Source organism: Megalops cyprinoides, chromosome 15, assembly GCF_013368585.1.
Source record: "Megalops cyprinoides isolate fMegCyp1 chromosome 15, fMegCyp1.pri, whole genome shotgun sequence".
In the NCBI taxonomy this organism is placed as follows: Eukaryota; Metazoa; Chordata; class Actinopteri; order Elopiformes; family Megalopidae; genus Megalops; species Megalops cyprinoides.
This window is the reverse complement of record NC_050597.1, coordinates 20,425,581-20,443,871: the sequence shown is the minus strand read 5'-3', so window position 1 is coordinate 20,443,871 and position 18,291 is coordinate 20,425,581. Positions and strand designations below refer to the sequence as shown.

General features: G+C 45.0%; 1 protein-coding gene across 1 annotated transcript in view; it reads right to left on the bottom strand.

The window, feature by feature from the left end:
- The window catches only part of cdh23 (cadherin-related 23), a 178,099-nt gene that overhangs the window by 136,905 nt on the left and 22,903 nt on the right, over positions 1 to 18,291 (bottom strand). The gene's annotated exons all lie outside the window — the stretch shown is intronic.

The following is an 18,291-nucleotide window of genomic DNA, read 5'->3' as shown; positions in this document are numbered from 1 at the left end:
GAGGGACAGAGACAAAGCAGAGATTGTGTGCTCTTGTGGGTGCAGTGCAGAGCAGAGCTGACTGCTAGGGCTTATCTGTAGCAGTGAGGCAACCAGCCCTTTTCTGACAAACGATGCCATTTAGCACACAGTGACACTGGTATTACAGTTATGAATGATACAGCGCACATTAAAAGGCTAGAACCCCCCCGCTTTAACTCCACACCCCCTGCGCTCCTGAAAAGAGCAATGTGTTGTGGGGTGTAATCTGTCTCCTTCCAACTGACTGCAGTCACCCAAAAGTCCTCCTCCTTGGGAATGTGTGTGTGAGGCGCGGTGTGGAGAGACAGTGCTGGGGAAGACAGATGCAGAGCTGGATGGGACAGGACAGGGACATCGGGGGGGGGTTCGGCTATGAGTTTCGCAAAGCAGCATGGGGAAGTGCATCGTGGGGTAGGCCAGGGCCAAGAGACTGGGTGAGGTGGGAAAGGGAAAGGCAAAATGCGAAAGGGTGGATGGGGGACAGACCAACACACAAGCATGCTGCAACTTTTCCTAAGAAGATGCAATGTTCTTTCAGTGTCGATGTCAACTGTCACTGAGTGTCCAGGCTTCAGCTGTAGTAGCAGGAAGCAGAACAGGAGAACAGCAAAAAGCCCTTGACAGTCAGAACAGCCTCTTAACTTAACCAAACCAAACACTTAAAGCAATACACAGTATCTGTAAACAATTCAGTTAATGGAAAAATTAGAACAAAGTTTAAAGAAGGGGTCCGATCAAAATGTTCCAAAATACAGTAGCGCACCTCTGTCTAGAAAAGGACACATTTTACATCGCTCCCAGGATATGTGCAGATTTAATCATGTAGATGGAGGGGAGGAGGGGAGGAGACAATGCCAGTGAAGAGGGCATGAGAAAGATGAATTCCTTAAAAAAACTGGACAGAAAAGGTACACAGAAAAGAGCACTGCAATTCCATATTCATGTGAAACACATTGATCCAAATTCACGCCAGGGCAAAGCCCTGCAATACCAGGAGCTGAACCCAGAGAGGAAGTCCTCTCATCTAGCTGGTGCTGGTCCAGAAGCTCACTGAGCAGACCAACAACGGCACCCGTCCACTTCAGGAAACCATTGTATGAACATCTCCACTGAACCAAATTATCAAAAGCTCTCAGACTTATCTGGATCCTTGGGATACAAACACTACATGCAAAACAAAATGGAGTGATGTCAGAGATACAAAAAATTACAGCTTTGTGGAATACCTGATCACTGTCAAAACTGAGGCAGGTGACATGCAAATACCACTCTAGTGATTGCAGGGGGGCCTCTCACTAGTAGCCCAATATGTATCCATAGGTCCCAGCCTGAGGGACACAATTAGAATCGTTTGTAAAGAAGGAATGAGAGGTATGAATAATTATAAATAGTTTAATAGTTTTAAATATGTTAAACTATGTTAATAGTACAAATGTCCTCTCATTATATTATTTAACGTTTTTATTTTCTCATCATCTCTCTTGTTCTTCTTCTATATATAGATATAGCATATGCATATGGGTACCTGCGATTTATACTGTACTACATATTTGTACTTATTTGTAGTTACATTTCATCCTGTACACAGCAACACTGTTTTGGACTGCCCTGCCAATAAAGAACTACTGAACTGAATTAAATTGAATTAATGAGAAAGAGAGAAGGGAAAAAATGGGAAAGGGAGAAAGGAGAGAGAGGATACAGAGAGAGAGAGAGACAGAGAGAGAGAGAGAGAGAGGAGAAAAGAGGAGAAAATGAGAGCTGCGGCAGTACGGAGAAAAAGGGAGAGCAGTACTGGGACAAGGATAAGATACATACACTACTAAAAATGTTAAGTTAAATTGAGCTTTATCAATTCAAAAAGAGCAGAAATTAGATATGAACAAACCCAAACGAGCGTACTTAACAACCAGAAAAAAAGAAGAAGGAAAAAGGAACAGGAACCCCAGTTGGCGTCTGCTCCACTTTTTCCACACTCTGTTTTCAAGCGACGCGGCGAGGGTGTTAAATCAGACCAGAGCCGACATCAATCGCATGGCGGATCAATACTGTCTCTGCCCAGTTGCCGGGGACGGCGGGCTGGCCGACCGGCACACCAGCTGGGCCAGGAGGTCTCCCCGGGAAAAGCCCTCCGCTTTATTGATGCTGTTGGCACCTGCGCCCCCAACCGCCGAGGTCAGGGGAGATTTAGGGCCAACGTCAGGGACGCTGCTCACACGCTGCCCCCCCCCAGCGGGATGAGGAACAGAGAAGAATGAGAGCAGGGTTGGGCTGGGCTGGGCTGGGCTGGGCGAGGCGGTTGCACCTGAGCCAAAAAATGGCCTCTGAGTGGACATCAGGTGACACTGTACGCTCTGAGCTGGAGGTGGCATTTATAAATACTTGATAGCCTGGCCTGAGCTGTGTAAAACAGTGGGCTGATGTCATCTAATCCAGGGGTTGATGATTCACTGGACTGGTGATTATGTTACTGTTTCTGAAAAGATGTATGAGGTCAGTACTAACCATGCAGGAACTGAGACAGGTTTGATCATTGCCGTTTTGTTTCAGCATTCCTATGCATTCATTTTTTTAAATGAATGTTTATCAAATATTTAACATTAAGCAATGTTACATTAAGCAAAAGACACATTACATATAATTTTTGCTCTCTTTGCAGGGTTCACATTTATTATTATCACTTTTAAATCCACATTATTCAACATTTCTTTCTTAAATCACACATGAACCGACACATATGTTGTAAAACACTTAACAGAGGGAGAGTGGTAGGCAAAGTATTCCTCCAAAACACAGCTCTAAAGCTACTGGAGTGGAGATTAGAAACTATGTGGGTGACAATGATCGATGCTTTGCTCTGAGAGATATATCAATTGCATGTTAACATAGTGTCGTTGATACAGCAATACAGTTAATCATATCTACTGATAATTGGCCACATGTCATTACCAGGGAGTTGAGCTGTTTCTCACACATGTAGGCATAATGAATATGCTACATTATTTAGTAGCGATCAACGAGTGTTGCCAAATTAGATTTGAAATATCACCCCTTACCGATTGGTCCATTTTAGGGAAAACTAATTAGGCTAATCAGAGATAAAAAAAAAAAATGGTGCTAACATCTTTACCAGGCTTCAGCCAGAGCTCAATACACAATTTGCTGTGTGATCTTTAACACATCAATGCATGGGTGATAGCTTTACCTCCACTGAGATGTATATTGTAGATTTCAGTATGTGGCTTCAGATGGCTCATTTCAGCCAATTTGTCTAATCCCACAGCTGACTGGTCTGACCTACAGAATTGCTTTCCAGAGGAGATGTTTATGAAATTTGCGAAAATGAAACCCACTCCTTCCACTCGTGCATTCAAACCTTGTGGCGGTGCGGAACTGCTCATATCAGGAAAGTTGCATCGTTAGACAGACGGAGAAGCGAACCGTGCTGGCTACACATTTGGAATAGAAATCCCCTTATATCTGTGTGTACAAGGTGATTTACATATAAACAGCTGCGCATTCTGCACTTTGCGAGACCGTGGGTATAAAAATCCAGACAGTTCATTTGGACAGGGAGGAAACCTCCCATTCAGACAGGCAGTAAAGCAAGTCCCCAGGGAACTTAGCAGAGTGCTGGCCACACGTCCCATAGCCCTTATCAAATGTATGGCACTTCAAGTGTGTGTGCATATGTACCTATGCGTACACACACGGACTGATATGATACATGCAAAGTGTGTAATCTGTCTGGCATCATCCTTTTTACACTTTTGTGCACACAGGACTGTACGCCTAAGCAGGCCATGAACACTGTGCACATGTATACTGGCTCTACCCCAGCTCCTGCCTTCTAGGCTCAGAGAGCCAGGTTCACACCAGGCAAGCAGATTTAGAGGAAAGCCGAGAGGCAGGCTGCATAATTGATGCAATTAACAGCCATGAAGAGCAACTGTATTTTTACTTCATTAACAGGGAGTAATTAAATTCTCACTGTGGACTGAAGTTTAATTTTTACCACTCTGAATGTTCAGGTTTATCTGTCTTAGCTTTTCTGGAAGAGCTCTCCATCTCTGTCTTGTGACTGTTCATTTCTCTCTCTGCTGCGCTGTGTCAGAACAGCGGTGATGGCCAGTCTAGTCTAGTCCTTCACTCTTTTCTTTGTTTCAGTATCCATCACATGGTGTTAGATCTGCTCTCAGGTTCCATCTCTAATGTTCTTTATATTGTCATCAGCTATCTCTCAGTCACCCCACCCCGACCCCTCCCCCGTGGCTTTTTACATCATTCTCTCTTTCCCTTTCCCCCTCCCTCTCTAACCTCTCTCTCTCTTTTACATCATCTCTCTCTTCAGCTCCTTCACCCCTCCCTCATCATTCATCTAACTACCTGTGACAGGGAAGCAGGGCAGCAGACCTGGCCACCATGCAGAGTGGTGACTGGGCAAGAAACGCAACCACCAGAAGATGGACAAAAAGCTGTTTACTATCCCCACATCATCAGAAAATCAAACACAAGTTGACTGAAAGAACAAAGGCCATACTCCGCCGGTTAGCATGGCGGCGGCTAGGGCACACAATAGCTGCGCTAAGGGAACTGCACCTTTGTGAGGCCCACTGATGAGACAAAAGAATGCAGTGAAGAGTGACAAGGGGTGGCAGTGTAGCATAGTGGTGCAGGAATTGTAACTGAAAGGTTGCCAGTTTGATTCCCCACTGGGGCACTGCTGTTGTACCCTTGGGTAAGGTACTTAAACCAGAATTGCCTCAGTAAATATCCAGCTGTATAAATGGATAACGTAAAAAATTGCAACCTATGTAAGTTGCTCTGGATAAATGCCATGTTATAAATGCAATGTTATTTAATGTAAGCTGCAGATGCTGCCATGCCTGTTCGAGGAGCCGGCGCTGTCCGTGGTCCTGCGGCTGAGGCGCCCTGGGAGAGTGCTGAATGGACAGCGGCCGAAGCAACCACCACAGCCAAGACTCTTCACCTCCTCTCTCTGTCGCTGTCCTCCTCCTCTCTCTTCCTCCCTCTCCCTCCCCGTCTTTCTGCCTGCCTCACCGCCTCTCCCTCCCCCAGCGAGTGCCACATTAATAATGTCGGTGGCGAGTGATCTGAAGACGGATGTTGGGATCAGTCCAGCTCTAAGTGACTCCTGTGTTTCAACAACACACACCATGATAGTCCTTGAGAGAGTGTATATTAATCCAGCAGATTTATGGCTAAATCTGTTACGGATGGGAGACACACACCCTCTGCCTCTCTCTCACCCATTTCCCTCACACACATACACACACACATACACACACACACACACACACACACAAACCGCCTGAAGGTCGTTCCGTGTTGGTTATAAGTGTCGGGGCAAAGTAAATTTCTATTATTTTCCTCCTTTATTTCAGATAAGTAGATCTACTACTGAGAGTCTTTAAAAGAGCTATACTTCCACAATCCATTGCAGTTAACACAGCATCTGCGAAATAAAATCATTTCTGCCTTGCTCTATTGGCACTTATTTCACAGATTGTCAACAATATCTGCACGTAGCTTCAGATTTCCTGTTCACAGACAGACAAAAGCCACACACACAGAGGTGATCACACAGCCTCTACTTCCATTGGTAGAGGTAATCGAAGTAGGGTGCAATACAGCCAGCTTGTACAATATAAAGGAAAAGCAAAACTTGTACACTTTTTGGGTTATGGCATTTGTATTGCCATTCGACTGTCACTGTAGTAAAACGTATCTAGAGAAATGAAAGGGCAGAAGGCACTGGTCACAGGGTCTGAGCAAAGATTTTGTTTTAGAGTATGGGGTGCTGCAGTCCAAAGTCCAAAGTCCAAAACAGACCAAAGTTCAACTGTACAGAGTGGAACCAGCACCTCTGTGCAAGCTGAAATGTAACCAATGTTGCAACAGAGGCCGCTGGTACAACAGGGGCTTTGAGCAGGACACACATTTAAGAATAACTTTATGCAAATCAGTTACATGTGTTGATCAGTTGGGTAATTCTATGGCTAAGTCAGCATTCCCCAGAAGAGGGCAGAAGCCAGCAAGGTAGGCAATGTGGCGGGTGTGGAAAGGGGTGGGCATGGGAGCAGGTGGCAGGGGTCAGAGGAGTGACACTGCAAGGTGTCTGTTGTTACCCAAACACCCCCCTGAACGGTGACAGGGCAGCTGGGCACTAATGGCAGGCAGCCTCCAGACTCTAGCCCCCCCAAAACAAACAAGGAGTAAAGGCACAAGCAGCACCCAATAGACTGTCAAACAGCAAATACAGACACCAGGCAGGAGTCTATTTTAAACAATCTCGCAGACCGCACAGTCTGTAAACTGTCCAGAAACAGATTCTCGCCCGACAAAACCACTCCAAAAGCTTGTTTTCACCTTTGTATCCTTGCGAAAAAAAAGAGAAATAAAATAAAATACACAAATAAATGAACCTGAGAGGATCCTCTGTTCTTTGAGCCGGCCGTGAGTGACATCCGAACGGGGGGCCCTGTCACTGAGACAAAGCATGTCGCCTCGTCTCCCGTCTACTTTTCGACATTTCCATCAGAGCCCAAGGTGCCTAAGAGCGCCTCTCTCCCCTCCAACAAACTTCACCGTCACGCCGTGGTTATGACCTCGCCATTATTTTGCCGGGAACTAAATCAAGCTGCAGATAATAGCACAGCCCTTTTTTTCACGCCTAGCACCGGCAAACTCCCGTCAGGCCGCTTCTCTTGGTTTTTCCCCTCTGTTAGTTAAGTACATTTTGTTTTCTGCCGCCGCCGGGTGGACACGCTGAGGACCAGGGACGCAGCGTGTCTGACAGCCGCCGCTTTGGGGCGGCGGACGGCCGTCAGTCTCCCTGCTGTCGTCAGAGTGTGACAGCGGTGCTGTCTCTGCCCTGACCGCTGAGGGGACAGGAGCTTGCTCATTTCAGTGTCTGCTCAGTCACATCCATCACACATCCATCTTGAAGACATGCATGCAAATTAAGCTTGAAATACTTTAACATTATATTTATATATGTGTGTGTTTGTGTATGTGTTACATGTCTTATATGTCTTATATGTCTTACATGTCTTATATATATATATCTTATTTTATATAAACATATATTTTATATATACATTTATATATTTATATTTTTTATTTTTCTGAGAGCACTGACCATCGTTTGTGAGAAACCGAACACCCTCCGCAGACATCCTCCCTTCTGGGCTGGCAGCCCACTTTGGCCGAGGCCCTCACTACATCACTGATCAAGAGAGCACAGGTTCAGAGTAGCGCAGCCTAACTCAGTTCAGCTCAGCACAGTCCAGCAAGGCACTGCTCGGGCCTGGCACAGGCCTGTAAGGGGTGACACACTCAGAAGCCCTGCACAGACAGCTGGAGTTCATCTGTCCCACAGACCTCACTCTCTACGTCCCTTTTCAAAAATGGCTATTTTCTCAGGCAGCTCATTCGTCCATCTGCTGCAGATTTCTCTCTGTCCCTCCTCTCCTCTTCCTCTGCCAGTCTTTCCTTCATTCTTCCTTTTTCTCCCTCTGTCTCCGGTGCTCTATGGTCTACCCAGTTTCATTTGTATCTTTCTGCCCGCTTACATCCCCTCCTCGCTCACCATTCCTGCCCCTCCTCCTTTCTCCAAACTGTTCCAGTCCGTCTTCCCCCCATCTCCCCAAGGTCTGGTTATCACTAAACTGTTCTCACACAGGCATACGGGAAGGTCACAGTGACCAATGACACTGAGAGAAACGGGGGAGAGGAGTGGAGAGAGAAAGAGAGAGGAAGAAAAAGAGAGGGAAAGGGATTCATATACAATGGGATATGGTGGTGGGGGGGGGGTGCAGAGTGGGACACAACAGGGGCAGGTTGGGATTGCCTCAGTACAGGGACAACTACCAATCTGCCTCTAACACAGCTGCAAATAACACAGCATACCAGTTCTCCCTTTCTGTCCAAACAACTGCAATGCAGAGACAGACAGTGAGGGAGAGGAAAGAAACCAGTCTGAACAGTCTATGTGAAGATAGCCCTCTGTAAGGGCACTTGTAGAACACCGTACATGTTCCTTGTGAAAGCAGAAAAAGCTGTGTGATGGCCACAAGAATGTGCTTGTGTCCAAGTCGGTTTCAGTCTGACTCTATTCCTGTCTGCACATCTTGTGTGTGTGTGTGTGTGTGTGTGTGTGTGTGTGTGTCTGTGTGTGTCTGTGTGTGTGTGTGTGTGTGTGTGTGAGTGTGTTTGTGTGTGTCAGAGGTTGTGTTGCAGCCTGCTAACAAGCCACACTTGTTTTATGGATTATAAATGAACTAATTATCTGTAACGCTCATTAGCTGTGGGTCCTAATTAGCAAAAATTAATATTGGTTTTGATAAAGATGTTGGCTGAAGCAAATTGGCAATTGACCTTCTGAGTCAATCTGGAGATAGAGGGAGCACTGGAAGAGATACAAGCTTGTGTCTGACAGCTGGGCCAACAGATCAATCAACACATGCACTAACACACACAACAAGCTCACACACACGCATGGACGCGCATACACTCACTCACACACACACACACACACACACACACACACACACACACACACACACACACACACACACACAAACACTCAAATACACTCACGGCCAAAGCTCCTCTTATCCTCAGTGGACAGATTATAGTCAAGTGCACTTTCATCCGTTTTGTACACTTGAGTATAGGGAATACACAGAGAAATACGGATATGGGTACACAGATCAACAGATTGAAATAAAATGGGAAATAGACACTGAAACAAATGGATCTGTAAACAGACAGTTGGATGCACAGATCAGATTGTCAGGAACTCCTAAAATCAAAACGATCTTTTAAACATGATCAATACAAAGAGATAGAGACCAGGTTTGATTCAATTCAGTTCAATACTGCTGTAATAGCAGGAAGAACAAAAACAGTGTTTTCAAAGCAATAATTTAAACAATATTAATTCTAAGTACAGCTGAATATGTAAGGCATGCAAAGGAGTGAAATTTGCATGTGTGTTGGGAGTTGGGGGTATGGCACATCGTGCCTACCTTGAAAAGATTCAGTCACAAAGTTTGGTATTGTCTTTGGGTGGGGTGACAAGTGACATCAGAGGAGATACAATCAAGCGACGCATTGCTGCAGATCGGAGGGGTGAGGGCGGTGGGTTACTGGGGAGCAGAGGTGGCACCAATCATGCAGCATTTACATCCTCACAGCTTTCATGGGCCCAGCTTGTATAACATGCTGCACACCAGCCTGTGAGGGCAGGAGACAAACTACCGCGGCAGAGACATGAGACAGGGAAGCCTCTGTTTAAGAACGATGCCCGTTTCATGTGAAACACGTGACACATCAGAGGCATTCTACTGAGCAAGATAAGAGAAAGAACTTCTGTGTCTCCAAATCCTGGCAGACACACACACACACACACACACACACACACGCACAGAGCTAAATGCTGAAAAGACCTGATTTTCAGATACGGGTGAACTGTGAAGGTATCTCTCTGTATAATGCAGACTTAACCTGCGTGACAGTTAATGTCACTACTGACCTGAGACAAAGCAGGGAGAGTGAGAGAGGGAGAGAAAGAGATAGAAGGGGGGAAGGTGCACACACAGGACAAATGGAGGTAGAAACAGGTAACAAAAGGAATTGCGAGAAAGATGGAGGGTTTGGGCAGAGCTCTGAAAAGAGAAATCTAAGTGTAAGCACCTGTCTTGTCAATTAATCCTCTCTGGCAACTGTGTGCTGCCCTTTATGAGAACAAATGTCAGCTTTCAGCCGAAGGACACAGTAACCTTTCCTCATAGAATACACGGCACTAAAAAGTGATGGTGTCATTACACAGCGAGCTCCTATTATAACTTACAGAAACACAAACCTTTCCAAAATTCTTCCCTGCACACTCACTTATATATATTTCAAAACTGTATGCGCCTTCTTTAACTCCTTGCAACACACGCACAAACACACATGCTTGCACGCATGTATTCTCCCAGACAGGCATGCACACACACTCACACACACACACACACACACACACACACACACACACACACACACACACACACACACTCTCACACACGCGCACACACACACTCATTCTCTCTCTCTCACACACACACACACACACACACACACAGACACACACCAGTAAGCTGCCTCAGGCTCACAGAGACTTTTTGCAATGGAGCAGAGAGCTGGTTGCTGAGGTGAAACATCAATTTCCAGGTTAGCTGCTCTCTGTGGCTCTGGCAGGTATCAGCTGTCACACACCTGGACCAGATAAGCAGCTGCAATACACTGATCTACCCTACAACAACGCCACCATCACCCCACACACAAACATAGACAGACAGACAGACACACATCCGCACACACACACACACACACACACACACACACTAACACTCTTGCACACTCACACAAAAACTTGCATATACACACACAGACATATGCAGAAACACATACACACACACACACACACACACACACACACACGAGCCATGTGTTTGTGCCGCTGACAGGTACTTGCATCTCTAAAAGAAAGGCAAAACAGTTTCCATTATACTTGTGGAGTAAGTACGGGAGGATGAGGACAGAGGGAAGAATGAGGAAATTAAAAGTAAAATGCTGAGAAGCATAAAGAGAGGTGCTGACTAATGCAGACTCCGTGATGTCACCGAAACACAATACGAAGCCATCCGCGGAGAGGCGGCGGCGTGCGCGGAGCCGGGCGCGTCCGCGGCAGGGAGCCGCACCGCTGTTTGTGTTAATTGCCCGGAGACAGATGGCGGCGCGTGCCTGCGGGCACGGCGGGCCCGCGGGGCGCAACGGCGGCGCTCCCGCTACTGCTGCTGCTGCTTCTGCTGCTGCTCCCCCCGTTATAAAACATCAGCTCGCCCCACTGTCACCTGTCAGCTCATCTGGGCAGCCACAGTCACACTCACCTTGCGCCTCCCTGACTCTGCCAGACACTTTCAATTAACTTTTACAGAGAGGAGGGGAGAGAGAGCTCGCCCATGAACCAGTCAATGACTGGACTCATCCACCGCACGCCGAACAGAGGGGACCTGGCAGGGGAGACGGGCACGGAACACCAACAGCCAGAGGAAGACCGAGAGGGGCTGAACGACAAAAAGCAAGACAAAGACTAAAAAAAGAATGGGACTTCGCATGAACATACTGTCCAGCAGCAACAATCCCTACATAACACGGAGAGCCCTACAGATATTTACAGTAACACTATGTTTGACATTACGTATAAACTGCCATTACGTATAAACTGTCATGAAGGCATTATGAAATGCCTTCATGACCATGGAATAAGCACTGCATAATGCGTCATGACATGTGTCACAAGATGTCAAAAACAGTTATAAGAAATTTTTGCAGTTGTCAAGCCAAGGTTATGACACACAGTTTACCTGAGTTATGACATACAATGTGGTGTTTTATCACACAGGTGTCATAACTCTATTAACCAATGTCAACTTTATGACACATAAAAGTACATTTAATTTTGTACCACCCAACAATAACCTGAACACACACAATTCAGATACAGCTTTAAAGGACTATTTTACGTTTTTTCCTAATCTTCTTCCTGCAATACTTATTCATCACTACATATCCCATTTGTGTGTATGCCTCTGTACGTATGCATGTACATTTGTTTAGCCGGATATTATAATTGTAAAACATTAGGTATACTTCAAAAACACAAATAGCTATTGATAAGAAACAATTTCAGGGGACATTCATTCCAAGGTATTCACAAGTAATAATTATAAAAAAAATCATAGACAAAAGTTAATAATACACAATCGTGTAGAAAAGCATTAACATAATAATAATGACAATGGCAACCATAGTAGAATTTGGGACTAATTTGTTTTATGGCCATTATGATTACCAGGTGTTTGTAATAGCTGCACACATACTGTCTGTTTTTAAAATTGCAGGCGGAGGGACAGAGGCAGACACAGAGACAATGAAACAGGAGGGGCAGGGAGAGAGTGGCCCGGCATTTTCTGTAAGTACCATAACTGTGAAAGATGGGGAGAGACAGACATAAAGAGGAGAGTGGGGTGTAGAGAGAATGAGAGAGAGCAAGGTGGGGAAGGAAGGAATATGTGAAAGGAGGGAGAGAGAGAGAGCCTGCTGAAGCTCTCTTGGGTGAGCATCCGTGTGCGCAGGTGAATTTCCACACTCCCGTGAGCGGACGCAAAAATCCGCCGCGATGCACAGCACCGCAACTGGCTGGAAACCATGAACTGCGCAGTGGTGATGGATGGTCTGTTTGCAGACACCACTGAACCGTGTAAACCATTATTTCCAGGAGAGAGGGGAAAGGGAGAAGGAGACACAGAGAGAGAGGGAGAGGGAGAGAGAGAAAGGTGGGACGCTGCCAAAATGACCCTTGCGATAGAGAGAGACGTGGTGGGCACCAGTAAGCAAGAGAGCTGCAGAACACGCTTCAGTTGTGTCTTGTAGAAGCGGGAACGCAATGTGCTGCATTGAGAGGAATGAGCTGAAGCCTGCAGCCTCTAAGTGGAGTTTGTCAACGGTCTGTCTCCATTCGCCCTCAGAGCCACAAAAAAAAAATTACCAAAAAAAAGTCTGGGTTGATGGAAACAGAAGTCTGGCTATAGCAGTAGATGAAGAACAGTTTGGGATATACACGATGAAACACATATTCCATAGTGAGGTGCAGATTTAAGTCATCCTCTCCATTCTCTTCTGTGTCCTCTTCCCTTAATCCTCCTTTTTCTCCCCTTTATCCCTCTATCTTAACCTTAAATGAAGCCTCTTTAAGTGTGTTCCCTAACACTGATCTCAAAGAGGACACAAGCGTCTCATACATACAGTATGTACCCCTTTCCCCCTCTCACTATCGGTCTTCCACTCTTTTTCATCTATCTGTATTTTCTCAATCTCCACCTCTCTTCTTTCAGCTTTTCCACTCTGCCTCTCACCCTCTCTGTCTCATCCCCTTTCTCTGTCTCAGTTGTATCTTGGCTGTTTATCTCTTAGCCAAAGAGTGCCTCGCCCCACACCGAAATTCCAGCACTGCCCATACGTATACATACAGTATATAATGTCTTGCATGAGTTTTGGGGTGCAAAGACTCAGCACTGGGCTGCATGGAGGAAGCAAAGTAATGGCAGGAGACAGCAAAGCTAAAGGAGAGGTCTGAGCACAGGTAGAGAAGATGGTGGAATTGCAGTAGTAACGGATGTGCAGTAGTAAGAGTTAAGCAGAAAGAAGAGAGGTGAAGGGGTTCGATACAGAGTAAAATGCAGGGAGAAGGCCTTGCTTAATTTGTGGAGAGGAGGTGGGGCGTGTGAGAGCGGATGTCTAGATGAGAAAATGAGCCCCCTAATGGCTGAAGACGGTTCCGCAACATTGACCGTCCTGGATTCAACCTGGCGCGGCAGGAGGTCCACTTAGGACCAACAGGCAGCAACGTCCTCGCCAGAATAAACAAATAAATAAATAAATCCAGACACAAAAGTGGAGGCCATCAAATGCGCCAAGAGCAGTTTAACTTTCATTCTGGCTGACAGGCCAGCAGAAAACAATAACGCCAGACATCTGCTGAAAAGACTGGTATATAAATAAATAAAATTACAGAGAGAGCCATTAGGCTTTTTGACTGCCAGATAAACGGAGCACCAGTTTGACAAATTCATGCACCCTCTTAAACCAATGACAGAGAGGGGAAAAACTCCAGCCCTAAGAGCAGGTTGTTTACCAAAGACGATTTGTGCGTGCATGTTTGCGTGCCTCTGCGTATGTGTGTGTGTGCATGCATGGGTATATTTGTGTGAATGTTTGTGTGTGTGTGTGTGTGTGTGTGTGTGTGTGTGTGTGTGTGTGTGTGTGTGTGTGAGTAGCAGGGTTATAGTATAAGGGACAGGATGTTAGCAGGTGTGCTTAACTGTGCATTTATATGTACAGTATATATTATCACATTTGTATGTTGCTGTGTTTTGTGTGCATTCAAGTGTGTGTTTGTGTGTGTGCTACCATCACACTGATCTTATGCCAGACTCTGACCTCCAGCAGCATAGTTACTATGCTTCAGATCACATGGTAACTGATCTGAGACCAGCAGAGTGGAAAGGAGGTATCATGGAGTCTAAATAGTTGCCAACAAGCAGACGCTAATTCATGCATTCTTCACTGCCTCGATAAGGTCTACAGAGCATTACAAGAGTGAATAATAAACCTAGAGGAGGTTTAAAAATCCTTCTTTTCTACAGACAGCCATTTTAAAGGGGATCTGTTGTAAAAGAGTAGGAATCCTGTGGATTTTCAGATAAGAATTGTTTGAAAACACAAATAATCAGAGAGCGCAAAACATATTCCAGTGATCGAAAGACACATGACAGACTGTAAAGAAACATATCCAGCAAGCTCATGAAACTTCACAGAGTATAAACTTGATTTTGTAGCAAAAAACATCTGTTTTTCCCAGACACCCACACCCTGTCCTGGAACTTGTGTATGCCTGAGGCCTAGCCTCATACCTCAGTCAGAAGCAGGCCAATATTGCAGAGCTGCCTGATGTGAACTGTGTTGGGCAGGAATGATAATCATTTATTCATAGCAGCTAAAAGGTGCTCATAAAGTTTCCAAGTACGTAAACAAAACGTGCAAGGCGAAATGTTTTCACTCTGTACAGCTGACTTCACTAAGGCATATAGGTTAGGTTCTGTGCTGTCACTGTGGTATGAATCACTTACAACAATGCTGACCTCATTACCTTCAACTCGCTATCAACTTCAGTATCATGTATGATTTAATTGAACAACTGAATAAAATGAAGACAGATTCATCTTATTATAAATGTGTCTGATGTATTTAGATGTGCAGGGTTATGTATTTGTCAACTGCACTCGATGATTGTATAAACTACCATATGATGGTTGTTTTATCAAATATGCCTCTTATGTACCTTAAGCATTTTTCATCCAATTGTGGCGCAAACTCGTAACCTAACTTTTCTACACTTATGCCTAACCCTAATGCTAACCCTACAGTAAAAAGCAATTGCAAATTTGCATGTCATTCTGTATATATTTCTATCCTTATCTCAAATCCTAAACAGACAGTAACAACAACTACAACTTCACATGAAATTCTGAGTACATTTCTGAATCAATTCAAGGCAACAGGCCACATGCTGAGAAGTCAGCTTTCCTAAACTTTGAAATAGTCAGGGACTGACACCATCAGTACAAATCACATCTTTACATGACCGGTTTAAGTGTGACTGGTCATTGATTGGAACCAGCAACCCGCCCACAACACACATATGTGCAATTGATTCGTAACTACCTCTACCGGTCCACTCTTATTCACTTAAGATTGGGGGGCATGAAAAAAATACATATAACGACATAATAATTACAGAGTATCACCAGGGGGTGAAAATAAGTCTTAGGTAAACAGACATTATCGACGTGCTTAAGGCAAGGGTTTAATAACTCTCTCCCCAGGGTGACTTCCTCCCCTTAATTATTATTGAATTAGTAAAGCACTGAACTAATTAAAAGTGTGGGTTGTTTAGTGGAGCGGGAGTGAAAGTAAATCTGGACCAGCTCATTAATAACTACAGACCTCAACAGCACTTTTCACTGTACTGTCGACCTCAAATTACACTAATTTCACAGACTCTAAAATATGTATTTAGCCAGTATTTCTCCTACTCCACATGTCCTTTGGCTTTTTTACAATGCATATTTCTGGACCTGTGCAGATATGACATTATTCATGCTCTTTTAATAAGAGTACTATTCTGAATATGGATACATTTTAACTTCTAATCTGAATCTGCCCCCTGGATACTATCCTGCCTATCCTTAGCTTGCTGCAAGAACTCAAGGTCACCCATTATATTAACTGTCACTTTATAAAGCCTCCATAAAGCATTCATGACACCTTCATGCACATAGCATTACATCTTTATAAAGCATTAATAAAGCACTGCGGTGCATTACTTTGGCTGATATGCTCTGTAATATAATAAACAATTCACATAAAAATGTGTCACTCTGTTTCAGATATCATAAAGCTCAAAATGTATTCATTTGCAGAGTGGTTATGCCATGCTTATGCAAGCACCATTAAGGCCTTAAGAAATTACATTTAAAGTGTGACAGAGCTGAATCAATCCCAGACTCTCACAGAATCTTTAAAATTCAGCAAAACATGAGAACAGTCCTAGCTCATTAAAAAGAACTGCAAGCGTGTCAATCAGATTCCAAGCTGGCTGTTACAAGATATGGCTTTATAACAGTGTTCCATTACAAATACAGTAATCAACAATCAGGCACAGTAGAGTGTAAAGATTCTCATAAAGGAGTTGTAAGAGTAATATCAGAGAAATCCATACAATTGTTCAATAAAATCAGACATCATAAATGAATCCATATGCAGCATGCACAGCAGGAAAAATGCTACCAGAGCAGAATGCAAAATTGCTCCAACAAATAAATGCTGTGTGAAATGTACTCCTTAATTACCAGCGAGAGTATAATTCAATCCTTCAGATCTGAGCAAAGTGGATTAAGAAATGGGAATAATTAATCAAGGGCTGCACATTAGTTAATTACACATCACATTTCCTCCAACAATGAACACAATTAACAGCAACTTAACACACAGCGCATGACCCAGGAGTGTACACTGGTTATGAAGCCCAATCAAAAATTCATGTCACACACGTACCTACACAGACACACACACACACACACACACAAATACATGCATATATACACACATGCACACACACACTAAAGCATAAACACAGACACATATACGTGCACACTTCCTGAAAGAGTCTATCAAAAAAACAAAATAATAGAAAATACAAAGCATTATTACAGATAAAATGCATATAAATAAAATTATCTGGATCAATGTCTTGTAATGTAAATTTGGTGACAGTTATTATCCTTGGCCTTTTATCCCATTGTCCAGTCAGATGGCCTTATTCCACAGACAGCATGAAAGCCCCATGTAAACACTGAAGCTACCCCCTACAGCTGATTCACCCACTGAACGTTGACTCATCCTTGTAGCTCTGACATGCCCTGCTCTCTGCCGCCTTGACCTCTCTCCCACATTTCAGAGTCTACTCCAACCAGCATGTGAGGTGCAGAGCCGCTATCTCGCATCTAATATTTCACATCCGCTCTTTCATGAAAATGCTAAATAAACATCGGGGCCCTCGAACCGCGCACCCTGGTCGGGGGTCTGCGTCTCCCCTCACAGCGGTAGAGGGCTGCAGAGGAGAGCGGAGCCCGTGTTTTATTGATCTGAGGCACAGACAGACACACAGCTCAGGAGAGGGTGAGAGGGGTGCGCTACATTAGAACTACCGCCGCTACCGCTGTTTCTTCTGATGAGTGATCAAAGGAGCAGCGCTGCGAGGCACTCTCCTACCGCATCCCTGAACATCCTGCATCCTGTATCCTGTAGCCAGGGCGTCGCAGGGCCCGGAACAGCAGCGCTGCCAAATCCGCCCCGCGGCCTTGGCGCGCCAAGCAGAACCGAGGAACCGAGAACCCGAAAGGCGAGCCTTTCCCCGAGGGGCGAGCGCAGCCGCAATGAGCAGGGATGGGGGCAAAGCCAATCGTGCAGCCCAGACACGTGTCTTCCGTTGCATCATCACCGTGAGTCAGCAAGACGGAGGCCCTTGGAACACAGCGTGGCAACCAACATTAGCCAATCAGAGCCAGGAACTTGACGTGACAAAGCTGTGAGAGGTGTTTCAGCTTTCACAGAACACACATGCTGTGTGTGTCTTATAGGATAACTGAAGGAGCTTACCGCACATCATAGCATATCCTTCCCCTTTCCCTCCCCGCTCTCCAATCCAGATCATGGACGCCCAGCATCTGTCCTAGTTTTGCTATGCCATGCACTCCTCCCGATGACTACAATATCATATTAGGAAAACTTTCTTTAATGCTTCCTTCAATCGATACCTCCTGACAGTTAAAAATGTTGCATTTGAATAGATAATCGATGTGGCAGGGAGCTAATTGAGCAATTAACAAATGAAGACATGCGAGGATCAATGTAAGAGGGAAAATAGGGACGAGTCATGGGAATCAGTGATCCAAGAACAGGGTTCAAGAATAGAGCAGCTGCGAACGCTCTCTCGAAGGACTGAAGAGGAGAGAAAGTTTCTCTGTCTGTAGCTGGCGTGCCCTTGTCTACCCTGTGTCTCTCTCTCTCTCTCTCGCT